This window comes from Lissotriton helveticus, chromosome 4_1 (assembly GCF_964261635.1).
Source record: "Lissotriton helveticus chromosome 4_1, aLisHel1.1, whole genome shotgun sequence".
NCBI classification, from domain to species: domain Eukaryota; kingdom Metazoa; phylum Chordata; class Amphibia; order Caudata; family Salamandridae; genus Lissotriton; species Lissotriton helveticus.
In genome coordinates this window covers 1,441,334,824-1,441,357,281 of record NC_136063.1, presented here as the reverse complement: position 1 = coordinate 1,441,357,281, position 22,458 = coordinate 1,441,334,824, and the positions used below count along the sequence as shown (strand labels likewise).

Sequence of the window (22,458 nt, the reverse complement as noted above, 5' to 3'; positions counted from 1 at the left end):
TTTTTTCCTCTTTACACCAAATGGGATGTGAATAATATAGTTAAAATCATCTTGCATACTCTTGCAAATAACTCTGAGATCTCCAGACTCTTGGGGTTCTCTGAATTCTGGGCATTCCTATCCTACCAGTAGCATTGTTACACATTCTGCCTCCATCTAAATTTTCCTCACTTGGTCCAGGAGTGTGCAGAGTGTCACAATCTCGTGCCACTCACTATCTGGCGATCTCGCAACAACATGTACCCATTACCGTTCACACATTTTCACCCTTAGTTTTCCTTCCTCGCCTTCAGAAGTGCAATACTTCACCACTCAATGGAGGTTTCATCTCTCTCTCCATTGACTAGGACTTCATGCACTGATGCACTCCTTTAACCAGAAAGGGCCCATGGAACTTACTCAATCCACTCTGAATGCATCCTGAACGCACTTTGACCTAGTCACCAGGATGAATCCTTCCCTTACTCTTTACTTAGGCCGGAACTTCACAAAACTCTGCCAAACTTTTGTCTTCAATCAAATTTCTAATCCAAGATGGTCAAAGGTTGGCAGTAGGTCTCCATCTCCTTACGAGAAAGGGAACCAATTTGGTGGCAGCATGCTCCATGGTGCAGAATGCCCACACTAAGTCTGAGACAAATTCCTCGACATTCAACCTATTAGTTAATGCTAATTCTAAAGCACCCTTAACCATTCAATTTGCCCTCTCAACCATTCAATTGCCCTGGGAATTATACAACGCTGTGAGTGAATGCCTAATACCACAGGTATTCAAAAGTTCCTCCATATACTGAGATGTAAATTGGGTTCCGTTGCAGGGAATACGAACAGCAGGAAAACCCTCCTCCCTGAAGACCTCACATAACACATTTATCGTGATTTTGTTAGAAGTTTCTTGAAGAAACCTTACAATCCACTATCTCATATAAACGTCAACCAAAACAACGGCAAATCTCTTTGCACGTTCAACACCTGACATTGGACCAATAAAATCGAGACATACACTATGCCACACCTGATCCAGATAACGAGTGCAGCATAACTCCTCTTGAGAACCACATTTCAATCTTTTCTCACATTTCCTGCACTCACCACACCGTTTCACCTAAGACACTACATCATTGTCCATCCCACTTCACCAAAACGCCATTTGCAACTTCTTCTTCATAATCATTTGTGCTACATGCCCCTCATAAGATATTTTAATTAACCGCTTCCGATCTTCATTGGGCAGTACTTTCTTGTCGTTTCGCATAACCACCTTTTCTGCATCCCATGATAACTCATCTAATACTTTTCTAAAGGGCCTCTGGGCATTAGGCAAGTCACTCCTCCCCCTTTCTTGATCATTTGCTGTACTGCCTTTAAAACTTTTTGTTGTTCTTGGCACATGACTACTCCAAGTCACCAAGAGCTCCAAGACTTCACCAAATGACATCCGCTGCAATCACCACCAATCCTTCCTTTGCACTTCTATCCACACCTTCTTTATCTACACTCTTTCAATCCAGCAACAACGGTGACATGCAATCGACTTGGACATTCCTCCACCCGGGTATATACTCAATGGTAAAGTTGTACTCCTGCAGACGTGATGCCAATCTTGCAAGCCTTGCTGAACCTTTCCCAGCACCTCCTATGGATAATATCTTCACTAGAGGCTTTTGGTCAGTACGGAGAACTAGTTGATGTCGACACACATGTCCTAAAATATTCCACTCCTGATGCTGCTGCTAGTGTGTCTCAATCAAGGAGTAATGATGCTCAACTAAAGTCAGTGAGCTCAAGGCAAATGCCACATATTTTTCCGATGATCCATACTTTTGAGATAGCACTGCCCCTATGCCAGTGGCACTGGCATCTACTGTGAGGATTGCTCTTTTCTTAGTGGCAAATGCAACTAGAATACCTGCCATAGAGATCTCTTTTTTAATGTTATCAGAACATTTATGTTGGTTTATGCCCCACAAGAAATTAACACCTTTTCTCATCAACGCATTCTGTTTTGATAACAAAGTTTCTAACAAACTTTGAATAATATTCAGCCAATCCAATAATTGACCACAATTGGACCGTGTTTTGTGGAATGGGTGCTAATCTTGTTAATGCAAGAACATCTTTCTTTATTTCCCTTCCCTCAACAGAAAAGATATGTCCCAAGTATTCAACTTCTGTTACTAAGAATACACGTTTCACCTTGCACAACGTTAGACCAGAGTCGGAAAGTCTGCTTAAAGCCTTCTTCAAAGCCATGTTGTGGCTTTCCACTCTGTTTCCAAACACTAATATATAGTCTTGAAAATAAATGACGTTTTTCAAATGCTTAAATACCTCACTGACCATTCTCTGGAAGGCGCTAGCGGCTGAAGATATGCCAGACTGCATTCTTGTGAACTGATAAGTGCCTTGCATTGTTATGAAAGCAGTCAAGGGTTTCGAAGACTCATGGAGACGAATTTGATGGTAAACAGGTCTATGCTCTTATTTAGAAAAGTATTCCCCCCCTTGGAGCAATAAAATGAGCCCATTATTATTTGGCAGAGGGAAATTGTCTGTGACAAATAATTTGATTGAGGCCCCTTAGGATCCACACAAAAACGCAGTTTCCCATTTGCCTTCTCTAAAGTGTCTATTGGGGAGATCCAAGCAGATGTTTCAATGTGTTCAATGATTCCATTCTTAAATATTTCTTCCTACATTTTCTTTACTTCCTTCCTCACCATGATTGGTATCCTTCTGACATTTTGTACTAATATGGCTCCTTGTTTAAGTTTTTTTTCCTGCATATACCCTTTTAACTGCCCCATCGCGTCTGTGAATACATCCTTTGCACCCTCTAAAATATCACTCACATTTGTGTCTTCCACTACCATCACCTGAATCAGCACACATAGGTCAATTCTTTACATGAAGATCGTATTGATAAAAAACAACCTAAAATAGATGGTCCTGATTTTGCTATGCTCACTCTGCCTTTGATTTGCCTGCTCCTAAACTCAATATCTGTATACATTTTAATTATAAACTTTTAAATAGCGCAAACAAGATCCTGAGAGATATCAGAGCGCTTTACAATAAGATGGGAGGAAGGACATACATTCAAAATAGACATCAAGTAGGAGTAAAAACAGGAATGATCGCAGATTCAGGGACAATTACACAAAAAAAAGAGCAATAACAAATGATAGTACAATGGAAGTAAGAGCAATGTCTTCGAGCAGGTGAGCCTAGCCCAATTAGGGTAAGAATTTATTCAGAAATAATTTTTTGGCTTCCAATTTGAACGCCGTCGTTGACGAGATTCAGCGTAGTTCCGGTGGAAGAGAGTCCCATGTCTTTGGGGCAGCGCCGGAGAAGGCTCTGTGACAAGTTCTCTTTTTCCTAAGGATGAGTGGTTTCAAGAGGAAAATGGTGCTTCTTGGGGCTCTTACACCACAAGAAAGCTCAAGTTTTTGCGCAAGGTACCTGGGAGTATTGAAGTGAAGGGCTTTGCGCGCCAGAATGGCAATCTTTAACTGAATATGTACTTCATATGAGAGATTTTACAACTGGAGATATGTGCTTGTTTCGCTTGGAGCCTGTAACAAGTCTAGCCACTGTGTTCAGTGATGATCTTAATGGAGCCTAGTAGTATTTGGGAAGGCCACAGAGGGTAGCGCTGCCGTAGTCAAGCCTCAGCAGGACAAGCGCTTGCACCACCTGCTTGAAATCGTTTTGCGGAAAGAAAGGTTTGATATTTCTGTGTGACCTCATCAAATGGTTTGCTCCCTTGAACACCTTTCAGATGTGAGTTTTTCATATTTAGGTGCTTATCCAAGGTGAATCCGAGCGATTTGGCTGAGTCTATGATGAGAGGGGTGCAGTTGAAGGCAGTGAGGTGATACAACCAGAGGTCAAGCTTGGGGGTGTGGTTCTGAGGGTAGATGACCAGGAATTCAGTTTTGGAGGTGTTGAGCAGGAGATGGTTCTCAGTTAACCAGTTTTGGGTAGACTTTAGGGTCGTGTTGAGTGAGATGATGTTTTCCAGGGAAGAGATTTTCAAATAGAGTTGCGTATCGTCCGCATACATATGGAAGAGCGTGCTTGTGGAGTTTAAAGAGGTAGCTAGTGGTGCCAAGAACAGGTTGAAGAGGATCGGAGATAGGGCGGATCCTTGGGCAACCCCCATGAGAACTGGAGAGGGCTGGGGGAGAGAGTGGTTTTTGCCTTGACTTTTTGAGATCTGTGGTGGAGGAAGGACGAGAACCATTGTAGCACCTGACCAGAAAAACCCATCCTATTTTTCAGAATGGCAAGGAGGTTGTCATGATTAACCATATTGAATGCGGAGGAAAGGTCAAGGAGCATCAAGAGGCAGGATTCGTTTTGGTCAAGCATTTTCAACAAGTCATCCATAACATGAGTGAGCGCTGACTCGGTGTTGTGCCCCTTCCGAAAGTCTGGTTGATGCTGGTCAAGAAGTTGGAAATTCTCTATGTGAGCACAGAGTTGGGATTGTATGCATTTTTCTGAGTTTCGCTAGCGTGGGGATGTTGGAGATAGGACGGAAGTTATTGAGATCCGCTTTGTCTGCGTTAGTTTTTGTTTTAGTATAGGTGATACCTGAGCTGCTTTTAGGCAGTCGGGGATCATGCCTTGTGAAAGCGAAGCATTTACAATCCTTGTCCAGGTGGGGATGAGTACATTCTTGATTTCTTTGAAGATGGTCATGGGTAACGGGTCACTGAAGTGGTTGGATGGGTTGATATTCTGAAGGATCTTGTTGATGTATTTTTCACTAAGTGGGGTAAAGGTGCACCATGACGCATTGTTCTTGGTGATCAGGCTGGTAGATCTGTGCTTCTAAGAGGTAACAGGTTGATATGTCCCTGGGGAAAGACAATAGAGCCTTCTTAGAGGCGAGGTCAATGGAGATGAGTCTTGCTTTCTCTGTAAAGAAAGCAGCAAGTTCTTTGCTAGAGGGAGGGCTGCCACCAGGGTCAGAGCGGATAGGACCTACTACTGATTGCTGTTTTACCATTTAGAAGACTTTCTTGGGGCGGTTTCCCGCTTGGTCCAGTTGGTGTCTGAAGTAGTCAGCCTTAGCGCTCTTAATTTGTTTGTTGTAGAAGCTCCTAGCCTCTCTAAAGAGATATACATATACCCTATGAAGTCTATCTGCCTACCTTGATACACTCCCTGATTGATGTCCTTTGGTAGCAACCTTACAAGAGGCCATTTAGAAAGAAACATACTTTTGGGAATAATTGTATACAACGAGCCAGAATCTACCATCAACTCTTTTTTTTTTCTTCTCTTATAGTAAATTCTGCTTTGGGCCTGTTCTTTCTTCCCTCATCAACCTTTATCTCCCCTACACACAAAACACTATTGGTTCTTGTACTATTTTCCACAGCAGGTTGTTTCACCTTCACAACTGCCACCTTGCCTATGCTATTATCCCTACACATCATAGCAAAGTGTTCTTTGTGCCCACACCATCTACACTTCTTCCTAATCGTCAAACAATGTCTTCAAACCGAAGTTTGGTAGCTACTCTCACATCCATAGCACATCTTGTGATCGTTAGTTTCTGAGAACACTTCTTACTCCTTCTGCACACTACTTAGAGGTCGTCACCACCTCCTCATCCACTTTGTCCACTGCCAACACCTCATTCCTCCTTTGATATCGCTCCAATTCATCACCTTCATACGATACTCTGATTCTTCCACAATTTTAGCAATCTCAATTTCATCTTTTAAAGACGGATCCTTGGCAGCCCAAAGCGTTCCTGCACTTTTCTGCTTCTGCATTGTATAATGAACATCAGCACGTCTGTCGTTGTTCCAAATTTGCATTTGACTGAAAGTTCTCGTAATCTTGTTATGAAACAGTCTACATATTTGCCTACTCTCCGTGGCTGTGTATAAAATGTATACCACCTCATAACCACATTAGCACCATTGGGAAATCTCATCTCCAATCTTTTCCTGACTTCAAAGTGCACATCCTCTATAGGTTGCCCTTCGTTGTTCAACATCAGGGGTAAGTAGTTAGAGAAATGCTGTCCTCCTTCCCTAGCTTACTTAGAAGGATTGCTTTTATCCGGCTTGTATTGAAATCCTGCCTATCCAGTGCCTCCAAATAATTGTCAAATGTATCCACCCAATGGGACTCCAGGTTGTGCCAAGAAAAGTAGTGGCGGTGTAATAAAGGTAACGTCGATATTATTTTCAGACAACTGTAACTTTAAATGCGGAGTTGTCCATAATCCCCTTTACTTTTACTGATACACCTGCCCAGCCTGTCAACAATTCATACATGCAAACTAGTTATTTCTTATAATATGTGGTGGGCGTGGACAACGTGTTTTTTTGCATGTGACAGCCTTCCTCTTTGTAGTCTGCACAGCCTGCCAGCAGTTCCTAGATGCAGACTCCATGCTCTGCTCTGCCTGCTTTTGAGGATAGTTGCGTTGTGGTGGTTTGAGCGCTCCTCTGTTTGCACTGGAAGACAGCGAGTGAGTTTGTGCTTAATACCTCATGCCCACAGTGGATGAGTGAGGCCTTCACTGGGCAGCCGTGCGTGGGTTGCCGGAAAATTTGAGCACATTCCCAAATAGTAAAGTGTTAAAGTTTATCCCCACTTTTCTGGTTCTTAATTGGTAATGTCCCTTAGTTGCTCACGTTTCAGTCCATTGACGTTTACACACGGAGGAATTTCTTCTCCACTAGGCTGGCTCCTTGTCGCCAAAACTATGCCGCACACAGGAAGTCTCAAGAGTCTGGTTATTGAGAAATACTTTTATTCTAGATCCATCTCTCCATGCCTGGTGCTCCTACCTCTAACTGCAACTGTTAGGAACCCCCTCTACAGCACCATAACAGAACTAATCCATCATGAACATTCCAACCTTGCACAGATTTTACATAGATTGTGTTATAAATACATGGCTAGAAGTGCTTGAAGTAGATCACAACAGTTTCTCATTGCCATCACATCTACGAGTCACATCCGCGGCATCCTTCCCCGTGGAGTAAGTCACTTCTCAGTGGATTCCATGTGTCTCTAATTTTTAGAAATTTCTGGGGTTGGTAGGTTCGCCTGGGTGCCCGCCAACCTTGATCACAAATGCTGTATTCATCCCCTGAAAGCTCCCCCATCAAAACCATCCTAGTCTCTGGATCCTTGCTCGAACTTTCAGAAAACACTTCCATGTTTGATAACCTCGCACCCAGAATACCTAGGGGAACACAGATTTGGGTCAAGCCTTGGGAGCGATGTGTTTCCGCATTATGGAGCCTAGAGGGAAATACCATGTTTGGAATCAAAGTGCCACAAATCTGAAAAACGTCATCTTCGGTGCAAATCCGGCAGCAACCAGGCACCCAAACATAGACACTTTATGATCTGTAGATGTTAAAAATTAGATGGTTGTGGTATGTTTCCTTACAACCCACAGGTGATATCCCAAATGCACTGCACCCGGTTTATTGCCTGTGGGTACCCTGAACCCATTTAAAACCCATACATGTCTGGTTTCTCCTAGCTCAGGTGGCCCTTACGAAAATATTTAGGACTTAAGCCTTGGCACAGATATGTTTCTGTGCGAGAAAGTTCTGAGAAACCATTAAGCTCTGAAAAGCGTCTTGATCTTAGATCAATGCAGTAATAGTGATAGGAGCAGGACCAGGCTGGACCAGAGCACAGCACAGATAAAGAGATTTTTTGTTCTGTTACTCTGTGGTGCAAAGTATTATACTCTCTTCTGACACACAACATTTCATTTCTTGTGAGAGTGTTGCATGCACAATTAAATCCAAATATTTGTTTGACCATATAGACAAAAACACCCTATGATGAGATGTTGGAACTCCATCCCCCTTTTCACTTGGCAGGCACATGTACAACCCCAAAAGTGACTTTGACACAGGTGGCTCCTGTCTTCTTCAGTATTTGATAGTTTATATGAAGCGCTTGCAACAAGCTAACCTCTTCATCATCCAATATTGGCTGTGACATATCTTTCAGTGTTAGGTACTTTAGCTGTTCAGCTTCCTTCAGTGGTCAATGCTCCTTTGTCCTTAATGGGCACAGCTTCTTTTACTTCCACAGAATGTCGCCGTCACACAGATCTGGGGAAAGATGAGAGCAAAGTGACTTGTCATTGGGTTCTGTGGATGTTCAGGTTGGCAAAGGATTTACCTGTTGCTCGTGTTTTACATTTGCTCGTGTTTTACATTTGCTCGTGTTTTACATTTGCTCGTGTTTTACATTTGCTTGTGTTTTACATTGGCTTGGGTTTTTGTACTTTATTATCCCCCTTAGATCTAATGATAAGTTCCCTCAAGTTGTGAAAGGGACATCAATAAGCTGCTAGCCTTTTTCTACTCCCCAGTCCACTCTATTACTTTATTTATGTTTGCCCACTATTTCAGCCTCCGCTGAGACTATATTTGTGTGCCGCAAGTTTATATGTGTGAGGACCAAGGGGAAAAGGTGTGAAGGGGTTGGAGAGGACTGACCGGAAGAGAATGCACTTTGTGGGTCCCCGTGGCTTAAAATGTAAATCTTTCCAAGCAGTTTGTGGACCCTTTTCCTCTACTCAAGTTTCCCACGATCCAGAAAGTGCTTTGTACATATCTCTCTTTATAGACCCGCAGATATCCATATACATATGGATGAAGAGATAGGGCACACCACGTAATACATTTAAGCCTATGTAATTTTGTAAAAGCCGGAGAGCCTGTGCCCTTAAGAGCAAGAGCACCACAGCAAATACGTTTCATTCTTACTGTGAAGGAAGAGCGCACAGTCTGTTCCTTAGGTTCAAACCCCACACAACGATACTAAAACATAAGAGTATTAGTGCTGTTTTGGTATCTGTACCATCCACCTAGTGTTCTCACAACCTGTGGAATTCGTTATTGTACAAAATAGGCATGTGCCGACAACCACCTATACTTTACAGCGTAATTAAAGTCGCCTAGGAGAGATGTCTGTGCCTGCAGTTTTTAGGTCTCCTGGCGTTTAACAGCGCGTCAGCGCTGTGTCCGCCAGGAGATCTTTTGTCACTGACTGTGCTCCCCAGGAGACAGTACTGGCCGCGCGCATTTTGTCTCCGAGGAGGCGATTAGAGCTGGCCACGCGCACGCGAACGAGCGCTGTGGCCAGCTGCTGTCTCCTGGGAAGCTCCCACACGCATGCGCATTCACACAGACACAGACACACACACGAGCACCCATGCACGCACGCACGCACATACATACATACATACATACAGAGACACACACTCTCCCATGCATACACACACACACGAGTGCGCCGAGGCCCCCCCCGCCCCCCCAGCCTTCACACTCTCCCATGCATACACACACACACGAGTGCGCCGAGGCCCCCCCGCCCCCCCAGCCTTTTGAAACTTACCTGGGCAATGTCGGGGACTCTTCTCTCAGCACGCGGCGCCCAACCTCCTGCTAGCGCGGCCCCGGGTCTCCACACCGCTCACAGGAGCCCCGGGCCGCGAGACGCATCGACTCCGCCTGCCTCCTCTTCCGGTCTGGACGTGGCCCCGCCCCCGTCACAGGCGACCGTGCCTGACTTCCGGGGCGGCCTCCGTGTATTCCGTCCGTGGATTCTTTCCGTCTTCTGTTAGCTATATATTATCAGCTATATTATTTACTTATATTGTAAAGCACTGGCTTGTGATCCGAGTCACTCCATAGTACTGTAACATCTAATGATGCAGAGCATGAGTAGCCCAAGCCATTTCTTGGGAGTTGTGGGATCTTCTCGTTATTTAGGATCAATCGCAGGGGGAAATAAGGGAAGGGTGAAGTCCATACATTTCGAGCATGGTTAGAAAAGCTTCCTTGAAGAAGTGGGCATTCATCTTTTTCTTTAACACTGCCAGACCCGGAAGGCTTGTGAGGTGTGGTCTCCGTGAGTGCCAAAGTTGTGCTCCCAGCACACAAATCAGGCACCCCTTTTAGTCCTCAAAATACTAAGAATGTCTCTGATTACTAAAGGTGTCAGCCACTTACATGATGTGAGACCAATACCATACTTTGAGCCGAGAAGTGAAGCATTTATATTTGCAGTGTGATCACAATGGGTAATAATTCCAGAAATGTAATTTTCCTGGCTAACTGTATAGCAAGCCACTCCTCAGGCCGTCACTGCATATTGCGCTCATTGCCACAAGTGGCCCCAAACATACGCTCACATGAGCATTAGTGTACACAGATGACAGCACAGGCCAAATTACTGTACCATGGGAATCACCCAACAAAGCAAGCGCTGGAAGTTCCTGGCTTGCTACCTCTGTTTCCATGGCTTCATGACGCAGCTGCGACCAGGAGAGAGCTTTATAACCCCGTATCTGCTGGGGACTGATAAAAATTTCACCAAAGAGGAGGTAAGAAAAGTTTGGAATTAGCCCACATTGTAGAACATTGAACCACTACAGCATTGCAGTTCACATAGACAATGCAATCCATTCTTTGTGTTGAGTCCAGAGGAAAGCGGAAACACAGATAAATGGATTTCTTTTAGAGAGATTACTATATTGTGACCGTCTGTTATACCTCACTTACAACCTGTGAGATCTTACACTGCCCTGAGCTCTGTTGTAAGCGGCCCTCTGCCCTAAGATTTACTGTGTGCAGAGTAGTGAGTAGTGAGTGCAGAGTAGTGAGTGCAGAGTAGTGAGTAGTGAGTGCAGAGTAGTGAGTAGTGAGTGCAGAGTAGTGAGTAGTGAGTGCAGAGTAGTGAGTAGTGAGTGCAGAGTAGTGAGCAGTGAGTGCAGAGTAGTGAGTGCAGAGTAGTGAGTGCAGAGTAGTGAGCTGCCTCAAGTGAAGTACTCTGGTACCCAAGGATGACTAGCAAACAATATTATTCACAACGTTGCTTACTATTCAGCAACATTTGACAGTTTGCAAATCATCTTTATACAACAATTCAGAGTTTGATAACAAGTTAATGTAACACATTGTAATATACAATGCCAATAGCTCAAACTTTAAAGCTGGGAGACCTATTGCATTGTAAATGCTTGTTAAATATGTACTTGTATGCACACCAGTAGGCAAAACTGGAACACGGATATTCTCAAGGAATTAATGGTTACGCCGTTCACGAGTTGTATTAAAGTGTTGAAGTGAGATGACACTGAGTTATAAACGTCTAAGCACTCCTCCTTTTTCTTCCTTCCCCTCTTTCTTCTCTCTATATCTTCCTTTTTCTCTCCTATTCTTTCGCTCTTCTTTTATAAAAAAAACGAATTCTCTTTATTCTCATCTTGTATTCACTCTGTATTTACACAGGTTTTGTTATGTATTAGGTTATTAGGATATTTTCAGGTTTACTATGTATTCTTATGTTTCATAGTTATTATTTTTTGGAATGATTAAAATAAGATTTGTGCAATATTCTACCCTCTTACTCTATATCTCATGTACTTTATGAATATTAATGGTTCATACTTATGTACTTATCTTTATATCAGAACTGTTAAATGTTAAACTGTTCATTTTTTTAATCCTGTGTTCTTTATCTTCAATAAAAATTATTTAACAAAAAAAAACGTCTAAGCGCATTTCTCCACACAAACCATTATTCTCTTAAACAATGGAAAAAACGGCATAAAAAATGTACTGGAGACATAAATGAATATTCCAGGAAATGCTTTTGTCACCTAAATTTGATTTGTCCTTTCACTGTTTTTATTTAAGTTGTGACCATCTCGGAGGTCATTCGACTGAGACTCATTCTTTGCTCAAAAGTTAACATGCGCGTTTGGGAATAAAAGAGGGGCTTCTCTGTTTGCGCCTTCATATATCTCAAATTTATGTTCCTACGTTTGTGATTACCCTAATGAACAATGTTATTCCGATGAATACTTCTAATCACAGTTTCCTTGCATTGGAATGCTCCGCAGGCGCCAGACAAGATACTGAAACTTTCTAGCAGTGCTTCTGGGCACTGATAGGTGACTCCGTGCTGGCTTTGAACTGCCCCGGAAGTGATAGAGTGCAGCCACATATAAGCGCCACCTGTGTGGGCTAATGCCAGTTCCTTTCGTTCTGCACCTTCCGACACAAATCTTGTGCACTGCACCTACATGCAGCATTTTGAAAAAAAAGTTCACATTTTTAAAATCACTTTGCTAAGCTAACCGAAAACAACCAACTAAAGGCCATGCCATGATTGCAGAAAACTGTTGTTGGTCCCAGACCCGCATGTGTTGTCGGAGTCCTGGGGCACGACTCTTAAATCATGCTAATAGTACGCCCTCATGCACCAGAATGTGATCCAGGACGGGGCGAAGCTGTATGTCTCTGAACATAAGAAGTAGAGGCCCTCGCATAAGTCAGTCTAATGCTCCAGGTCATGGGCGTGGTTTTGGTCTCCTTCCTGGGGACGATCTCACAAGAGGTCTACCTTGTGGTCAAAGTTCTGTAGTAAGTCCAAGTTATAGTCTAAATGCCAACATAAAAAAGAAAAGCAGGTCTCGCCCCCCCCCCTCTGCGCCCCCCCCCGCCCCAATCTTGCTACTCTGTGTCCAGGAAAGAGGTCCGAGGGCATCACAATGTGAGTCGGGCTCCCCCAAGGTCCCAAGTGCAAAGGAGATTCTTCAGCAGATCCCAGTGCATCTTAGTTTCTGGGCCAACAACGATTCTGCAGCAAATCGAGACCTTCAAAAAGCTATGTTGCAGCTCTTCTGTGCTTTTCTGGATTCCTCTGATGCGCCTATAGGCCCCAATGATCTGCAGGGGTCTTAAGTCGAGTTTCTGCTGGTGGAGCTTTCCCTGATGCCCACTGACCTTTGGAACTTGTTCCAGGTCCAGTACTAATTCCGGTACAGATGCCTGCTCCTGTGCTTAGACCTGCGCCAGGCTGCTACTTATCACCGGCAGCGATGTTGCCGGTGCCCAAAGAGGTTCTAGTTATGATTCTGATGTCGGACCCTGAACTAACTTATCATGAACTTGACAGATGTCAAGCCATGAAATAACTAAAATGCAACCAGTCATTATACAGTCTGACTCTGCACAAATACTTCCACAAAGGCGATTGCGCCAACAGAGACTCCATTATTGTTTTGGTTATTACGCTGAACATGGTCCACTACTAGAGCGATTTGATGAAGATGGGATAGGAGATGGTGAGCAGCCCGCTTATTATAATGATGACAGTTTTTATATCAGTTTGGAAGATGTCAGTGGGCTAGATACCCCCCCTGATACAAATGTGGACTCACCACTTGAAACACCGACTGAGGAGAGTAACGGCTTGGGAAGGGTGGCTGGCACCAGCCTTGTGCTCTGCCTCCATCTGTGGATGCGCTCCATGCATTTTTCTTGAGTTGGGCAATCTTCACTCATGGATAAGCCTTTTGATTGCTCAGGCCTATTGAGCGGCAAAAAAAGCAGATTTTCCTCTGTAGTCTTTTAAGTAGATCCACGGTACTATCCCTGGGACGGTTTACTTTCACCAAGCACTTTCCGCACCAGCTTAGGAAATTCAGGGACTACTTCAGGGGGCTTGTATACAGACTTCGTCATTCGACTCAACCATTGCAGTAACTCAGCCCTTTCAAGGCTGGGGTGGGTTATCTGGCAGGCATCACATAGTTCAGCAAGGGCAGCGGTCCAGTCCCCATTTCCAGTGGCAACCACCTCTAAGCTGCTTTAGTTTGCCATCAGCAGGGGGGGGCACACCTGCAGGGGGAAAGGCAGGATCCAGTCTTTCCTCCCAGTATGGAAATCCATCATATATATGTCTGATGGATCATACAGAGCGTTAAGCATGGATATGCCCTACCCTTTCTGTTGGCTCCATCATATCTTTCCACCACTTTTTATGGAATTTCAGTGGAGCACCTCTCCATTCTGCTACAGAAAGTGTAAATGCTGCTCTCCAAAGGTGCTATAGAGAAGGTTCCAGAATAGAAAGAGTAGGGGTTTGGTACTCTGGTTATTTCCTTGTGCCAACAAAGGATGAAGCCCTCTGGCTTATTTTAGACCTTATTATTTACAGACAATAGAACCCAATATCTTGTCAGGGACCTTGGGGTATACGTATGCTACAAACCCAGTGGTCCCTCACAAGAGCAATGGGAGAGAAGTAATAAATGTAGACATTCAATGAAATCTATATAACGCTGTACAGCTGGGCAGGAATTCTTTTAATCATTCAAAATTTATGACAAAACAATACAGTGGGAACACAAACTTGCATTAAGCAAGGTACAAACAAAAGGAAGGCTCTGGCAAAGCTAAAATGCTTGCAAGGTAATTCGGCAATAAGCAAGCAAAATTAAAGAGAAATGCCATGTACATTGAAATGAAAAATATGATTGTGTTCAGATATCCAGGAGTCGACGACGTTTCGATCCTATACATGAAATTCCGAGATCATCATCAGGACATTAGGTTACACACCTGAAAAAAATCCAACTGCGAGTAGGTGGGACCTGCAGTGGATGGTGGGTCGAATGCAGGGGATTTCGGCCTCATTGAAATCCGTTAAGTAGCGGCGTGTCCAGGTTAATTAGCGGACTTCAATGAGGCTGGAATCTCCTCCGCCCCAACCAGATTACATTTTGCAATTGACAGAGTAAACCTATTCGCGTTCCCTCACGGCTACCTGCTAATTTCTTGGTTGATGAGCTGGTCAGCTCGTTCGTTCCACCGTCCACTGGAGGTCCCAAACCTTGCAGTGGGTATTTTCTCAGGCGTGTAACCTAATGTCCTGATGATGATCCCGCAATTTCATGTATGGGATCGAAACGTCGTCGACTCCTTGACACCTTAACACAATCATATTTTTAATGTCAACGTGCATGGTGTTTCTCTTTAATTTTGGTTGCTTTTTGCCGAATTTCCTTGCAAGCATTTTAGCTTTGCCTGAGTCTTCCTTTTGTTCGTACCTTCTTTGATGCAAGTTTCTGTTCCCACTGTATTATTTTGTCACAATTTTGAATGATTAAAAGTATTCCTGTCCAGCATGACAGCGTTATATAGATTTCATTGAATGTCTATATTTATTACTTCTCTCCCATTACTCTATTTTAGACCTTTTTACATCTCAATGCCTTCATGCTAAAGAACAAACTCATAATGCTCAAGTTGGCCCAGATCTTGACCGCTCTTGGCCTAGGAGACTGTATGTGTCCTTGGACTTGCTGGATGTGTAGTTTCATACACCCTTTCAGCAGTCCAACAGGCGTTTCCGGTGATTCCAGTTCAGCCAGCAGCATTTCCAGTTTGCAGTACCCTTTTGGTCTCACAGGTGCCTGTTTGGTGTTCATGAAAGTGATGGTGGTGGTTGATGCATAACTTCAGAGGTTGAGAATGCCAGTCCTCCCGTACTTGGACTACTGACGGTTGAAGGTAGGCTTGCCACAGTCAGTCGTAGAACACCTCCAGACAGCAAACTTTTCAATATCATTAGGGTTCCTGATCAACGATTCAAAGTTGCATTTGACTCCTGGGCAGAGGTTGCCATTCATTGGGGGTATCCTGGACACAGTGCAATTTAAGGCCGTCCGTTCGCCACAGCTAACCCAAGACATTCTAACTAGGATACCAATGTTTCAGCATTGGTCCTGGATATTGGTGAGAGTTGTTCTGAGTTTTCCTGGCCTCTTAGGCTCCTACAACTCCCTGGTCAACTATGGCAGTTGGCACATGTGGGTTCTGCAATGGAATTTGAAGTTCCACTGGGCCCAGTACATACAATATCTGGTGGATGCTATCAATATTCAGAAGAGGCTGCTCACAATCTCCAGTGTTGGTTGCTCAGACATAATTCGTCCAGCATCAGGCCCCTCTCGCTTCCCACCCAGAGCCAACGGTGGTGACAGATGCATCGCTCCTAAGTTGTGGACGCCATCTTGAGAGTTGAAGATCAAGGGAATCTGGTTTCTGACATAAGACTGGCTCCATATCAATCTGTTGGAGTTGCAGGCATTAATGCTGGTGTTGAAGACCTTACATCTGTCCATAAGCTGATGCAGGTTGTCATGGACAATACGACCGCCATGTGGTGCTGCAACTAGTATGGCGGAGTGAGGTTCCAGGTCCTGTGTCGGGAGGCTCTGCACCCCTGTAGCTGGCTGGAGGAAGCTCGGAAGCTTGTTTCCGGTCCAGGGAAAACATGGCTTGGCAGTTCGGGCTGGACTGTTCCCATGAGGCACAGGGTCAGACTGATTTGCATATAGCCATGTCTGAACTGGGGTGGCAGAGTGGGCTAAAGAACGGCGATGGATTCAACCCAGATCTTTTGACTGGGTGTGAGTGTTTGATTGATTCAGATGCTCCGTCCATCACCACCCCCTTTTGTACAGCTTTTGGCCGCCATAAGTGTGGCAGGGTATGCTCAGACGTGAGTCCCTTGCTCACTTTGCCACTGCATTCAAGCAAGCCGGGCTGAAGACGGCTGGAATGCCAGAAACCGGTCCTTGGAAGCTTGTTTCCGGTCCAGGGAAGACATGGCTTGGCAGTTCGGGCTGGACTGTTCCCATGAGGCACAGGGTCAGACTGATTTGCATATGGCCATGTCTGAACTGGGGTGGCCGAGTGAGCTAAAGAATGGTAATGGATTAAACCCAGATCAGTTGACTGGGTGGAGTGTTTGATTTGCTCAAACGCTCCGTCCATCATCCCCTTTTGTATCGCTTTGTTCGCCCTAAGTGTGGCAGGGTATGCTCAGACGTGAGTCCCTTGCTCACTTGGCCACTAGATTCACGATAGCCTGGCTGATGAGGATTATGAATCCGAAACCGGTCCCAGGATGCTTGTATCCGGTCCAGGGAAGACATGGCTAGGCAGTTCGGGCTGGACTGTTCCCATGAGGCACAGGGTCAGACTGATTTGCATATGGCCATGTCTGAACTGGGGTGGCCGAGTGAGCTAAAGAATGGTGATAGATTAAACCCAGATCAGTTGACTGGGGTGAGTGTTTGATTTGCTCAAACGCTCTGTCCATCATCCCCTTTTATATCGCTAATTTCCACAATAGGCAATTCATCGCCCTACCAGCATTCTTTGCCCCTCATCACTACTCAAAAGATGAGGAGAGGCTTCATTGGCTGAAATCCAAAGGGGTTTTAAGCTTTTATGTTGATTGTATCAAGGACCAATGGGTGGATGCTCAACTTTATATGGGACTCTCTAGGGTGAAGAAAGGAAATATGGTGCAAAAGCGGGCTCTTTTGAGGTGGGATAGTACTCTGCATTAAGATCTACTACTCACTGGCCAAGAAGCAGCCTCCAAAATGTCAGCGAGCCCATTTCACCAGGGGCAAGGCAGCCACAGCTGCGTTAGCACATGATATTTCCCAAACTGCAAGGTGGGCATCAATGCACACATTCACCAAGCAGCACTGTCTTGGTAAACAGGTGTGCTGAGGAGGACATTTCACTTGTGTGTTCCTGCAGGGCGTTTTGGTCTAAGTAAACTACACAGACCCTCCACCTTGGGGAGGTATTGATTTTGTATCTATTCTAAGATGAGAAATCTATGATTAGCAGTATCTATCGGAAGAACAAATTACTTACCTTTGGTAATGCTATTTCTGGTGGATACTCTAACTGATGATTCCTCACCACCCTCCCACTTCTCCATTCTGTGCAGTGGCCTCTTTTCAACACCAAAATAGGTCCCAAGTTAGGAACTGGCACAATGGACTAACAATTGCTTCATGCTCAGTCTGAGAGCTAGGAAATGGTCAAGCAAGAAACTGACATCAGGGGTTGTGCTTATATGCAGCACTACTCCATCCCTTCTATGGCAGCACGGAGCTGCACAGTGTCACCTTGCTGAGCTCAGTTGCATTGCTGGCGAAATTTACAGATGCAGCCTGCTGCCTGGAGAGTATTCTAAGGTGAGGAATCTGTTGTTAGGTGGTAGCGTGTGCACCTGAAATATCATTACCAAAGGTAAGTAACATGCTCATTGTCCTGAAAATCTCACCTACCTAAATGGCTCAGTCTCTAAGCTAATTCATAAACTGTCCAAACCTTTTTAAATTGGGCTTGTGAGAAATTAGGGAAGCAAGACCAAATGTTCTCCCTTATTTGTGCTTCTACCTCCTGCGCCCCATTTATGTAGGTCTTAGGCCTGTACTCAGATGGTGGATCCATCTCCGACGATCCTGATATGTGCTGCATGGTAGGATCGAAGTAGTGTGAGCACTGTACAAGTGATCTGGCATTTATTGTAAAACCTTCATAACGAAAATTCAGTTCCTCAAATCGTTTCCACTTAGTCCCATTCAGTCGCTTTATAGAAGCACACATTTTACAATACATTTACAATTTGCGGCTGGAAGTGAGTGCATTGGAGTGGAGTGTCAATGTGCTCGCGCTGCAGGTGGGACTGACCTGTAGGGCAGTCAAGCATCAGTAAATGGGCTGGGTTTTTTTCTGGGTGGTGGGGGTTGCTGTGGACCCTTTTTATTGTCTGATGGGCCAGTTTTTACTGTTGATTTTTCTGTTACCACAAACATTGCCTGCAGCAACCACAAGTGCATACAGTCCTCCATACCATGCAAAACACCTGTACAGCTTATCTTTTACCAGTTTAAAACTGCATTGAATTGCCATTGTGGATCACATTTTTAGCTATCTGATTGGATAAGGACGGCAACTTTTGATTTAGTGTCATGTTCTATTTTATGTCCCGGTCAGACCCCTCAGAACTAGGCTAAATTATTTTTAGTAAAATGTAGTGCTAAAGCAAAGCGTAATATGTACATGAATGTGCATTGCTAAATCCGAAAGAATTAGAGAACATACACGATTGTTGGTGGAAAAGAATCCAGGGGTAAGTCGGATCAATGCATAAAGAACAATTTATGGACCGAATGCTGCACAATGTCCAACATTCAACTCAGTACAGAGATCTGGGCCTAAATGCACAGAGGTGGGTCCCTTGCGCACGTTGCCACTGGATTCAAGCTAACCTGGATGATGAGGGTTGTTACCCTTAAACCGTTCCCAGGATGCTTGTTTCCGGTCCAGGGAAGACCTGAGTTTGCAGTTCAGGCTGGACTGTTCCCATGAGGCACAGGGTCGAGACTGATTTGCATATGGCTGGGTCTGAACTGGAATGGCAAATTGAGCTAAAGAATGATGATGGATTCAACCCAGATCTGTGACTAAGGGTGAGTGTCTGAAAAGTTTCAGTGTTCCGTCCATCCTCTATTTGTGTTTGTAAATCGGATCACAGGCAGAGGAACTATAAATCCCCTGACATCGCTCAGAATGGGCAGCAGGGGCCATTTGTGATTTAGCAATCGCGCACCTTATTAGCCAACCGTAAACAAGATGGTGAAATCCTTAAGTATAAATCACCCAGTGCTCTGAAGTGAACCAGCTGAGCTGAGGCTGGCCCACAGAGGGAAGTGTAATATCGGATTATTCCAATGGTAATGAAATGTAATTGAATATGGGCTCATTTTGATGCACTCGTACACATGGTACTGTTCGATTTGAAGAAAGAATTTGCCCCGACCGGTGCTTTTGGAAATAGTGGTACAGAGCCGTTTGCGTAGCAGTGTGTGCCGCGTGCCGAGTATGGCGAGGAGAAAAATTAGTCCGGCTTTGAAAACCAGCACATGTGGGAAAGGCAATGTGAACATTGATGCAGCATGGTAACGTAAAGTAAAGGCACGAGAGAGGAGCTTTTCTTTAAATCGGAATAGTTTCAGGGCTTGTTGCAGAGCTTTTGAATCAATGAATCAAAAATGTAAAATCTGTTTTATTTGTAAAAAGCATTTTGAAGTGTATGCAGGTTCGAAAATAACGTATATAATATACGAATATTAATTGGGAGTAGAAACTGCGTTATAAATGTATTCATTCTTGAAGGCTTGTGACATACAACATAGAATGGAAGTTGCAATTGAGCGTGGTTAATTTGGACTACTTTGGCCTGTTGAAACTCGTGCAAGTTGGATGAAATCCTGTTATCCTGAAATGGATGACCGTTCTAAATATGCAGATAATTAAATGTATGTACTGCATGCAAGGTACTATGTAACCGGAAGTTGGAGACTGGAAAAACTATAAACATAGGAGCAAATGCTTGCATTCACCTAAACTTATTCCTGCACCACACTATATGCTAAGACATATATATGAAATGTAAAGAAGGAATTCTAGCACAGTATTATATTTGTTTAATTCCATCAAAATCTGATCATGTACCATCGAGTCTTCAATTAAGGTTGTGATTAGTTTTCAAGCGCCTTAAAACAAGAGACTACTCCGAGAATATGATAACCCTGAGTGCTGCACCTGAAATGCCCCCAGAAACTCCAAGTGAAGCTAGGGTGGTAATTGATATCTCGAACAGCTGCAGTAGGAAAAATGTGGCGGACGAAAATAGTACTTGAAGGTGTTGAAAATCTTGGAAATCGCTCAAAGAGCGCGATCTGCAGGTCTAAATAAAATGCTGTATACCAGTGTATCTCTCTGGGGAAAGGGTAAGTGCTCCAGTGAAGAAGTGGAAAACATCACTTTTAAAAGAAACTTCTAACTACCAGCTTAAAACATGTTTTAAACCTATTTACCTGACTACAGAAAACATCCTTTTTGTTGTTTATGCAGATCCCAGAGATACAGCATTCATATAATAAACCAACCCCTCAAAAAGGTGATGGGAGGAATGCTTGCAATTTGTCTAACCACTGGCAATCCTTCAGGGTAGCATTCCAACCCATCGTTCTTTTCCCCCAACATGTCCACTCAGATTAGGCCCATCCAAATACAAATCAGACTTGACACTGCTCCAATGAGAACATTCCAGAACGAACTGCCGAGCTAGGTCCCCTCTGAACCAGAACACAAGCAAATCAGGACTGTTTTCTCCCTGACTGGGGGTCGTCAGTCGGGAGCAGCTTGACCCAGAGGCATATTGAGCAATGGGCTCATGTCTGGGCACAACCATGTCCATCTAATCCCTGAAATACACATCTTTAGCTGGGAGAATTAAGAACTCTGGCTCAAAGAAAAATAACCTGCCTCTTAGTCTAGATGGGGCAGATTAGTGTTAACTGCTGACCACTTAGCAGACTTTAGCTATTTGGAAGTGGATAGGAACCGATAGTATAACAAAGTTCAGCCTTAGCACTACCTCTTTTGACGTGACGATACCAGGGAGGGGCTTATCTTAAATTTCAGGACCCTTCTAAACAGCCATGCTTCAGTCACAGTGGGGGATAGAACCAGTTTGGGACCAGTCAGGTGGAAATCTAAATGTCAGAGGCCAAGGGCTAATAGACAGACTTTGCTGGTGGACAAAGGGCACTTCTATATTGAAACAGGGGCTACTGGTTAGCATTGGGTGGCAGAATTTCTCCAGTCACTAGCTACTGTATAGGATACATTTGGCTCCTTAATCACCACATCCTCCATTCATCCCTGGGAGGACTACGCTTGAAGAAGGTGGCCCTACTGGAATGAAAGAGTCAAGGACGTTTGACTGCTTGAAGAAAATGACTTGGGGTCCTAACTTCTGCTGCAAGAAAGAAAACCTCTTGGATCTTGAAAGGGTATGGTGGCTGTTGATCTGTGTACATGCTCAAGGACACAAAAAGCAGGTCTTTTGACTTCAAGAGGGCCTATTTGAACACTGAAGACTGGACTCTCTAGGATAATGATCTAGTGCATAGAAGCCTGCCCTAAGAAGCTAGGGACTAGAAAGAATGTTTCCAGTAACTGCAAAAAAGTGTGACTTTGTAACTATCTCCTGACATGGTCAACTATCTCCCTCTGAAGCACCAGGGCATGGTTCCCAAGGAAGGTAGGCAGTCGAGAAAAATCAGGTTTGCCCTCCTCAGAGTTCTTTGCCTTGCTGAAGACTAGTTCATCAAGACCTCAGGGTGAATTTAAATGGCCTAAGGAGCCCGATCTGGTTGCCATTGCCAGCCTTTGCCCACTGGAGAATTTTAAATTATTAAAGAGTTACCAAGTGACAGCCTATGGCAGGTTTGTGAAAGTTTAAACCAGATTGGGGAAACTGTTTTATATTTCCTTGTATGCACCTCAGTGCATTTTTCGAAGTTGCATGGCTCAGTCATAATTGGGCACCTTCTTAGAGAGAGGCAGCCCTTTTTTATGCTTGTTTTATGATTGTGTTTACTCCCCATTTATTTTTATTTTTTAATTTAATTTACCAGTACCTCTCACCTTCGTAGGGTAGCCTGTGCTAGTCAAAGGGGATTTCTAGACTCCAGTTACTTTTAATTTACCCCACCTGGTTTTCCGGGCCTGCACTGCAAAGGCCACCTGACACGCCCCCCGGGCACGCTCCTGTCCATGACGGGCTACATAGGTCACTGTGGAGTGCATCACGCAGCAGGCACGCCAAAGGCCAATCCATCCGCACCTGGAATCGCGGGTGGTGCATCAGAAGACTTGCACAGTGGACGCTCTGCTAGCACTGAGACCTGCAGGTAAGATCCAG

At 44.3% G+C, this 22,458-nt stretch overlaps 1 protein-coding gene across 1 annotated transcript in view; it reads left to right on the top strand.

The window, feature by feature from the left end:
- The window catches only part of WRNIP1 (WRN helicase interacting protein 1), a 457,752-nt gene that overhangs the window by 130,632 nt on the left and 304,662 nt on the right, over positions 1 to 22,458 (top strand). The gene's annotated exons all lie outside the window — the stretch shown is intronic.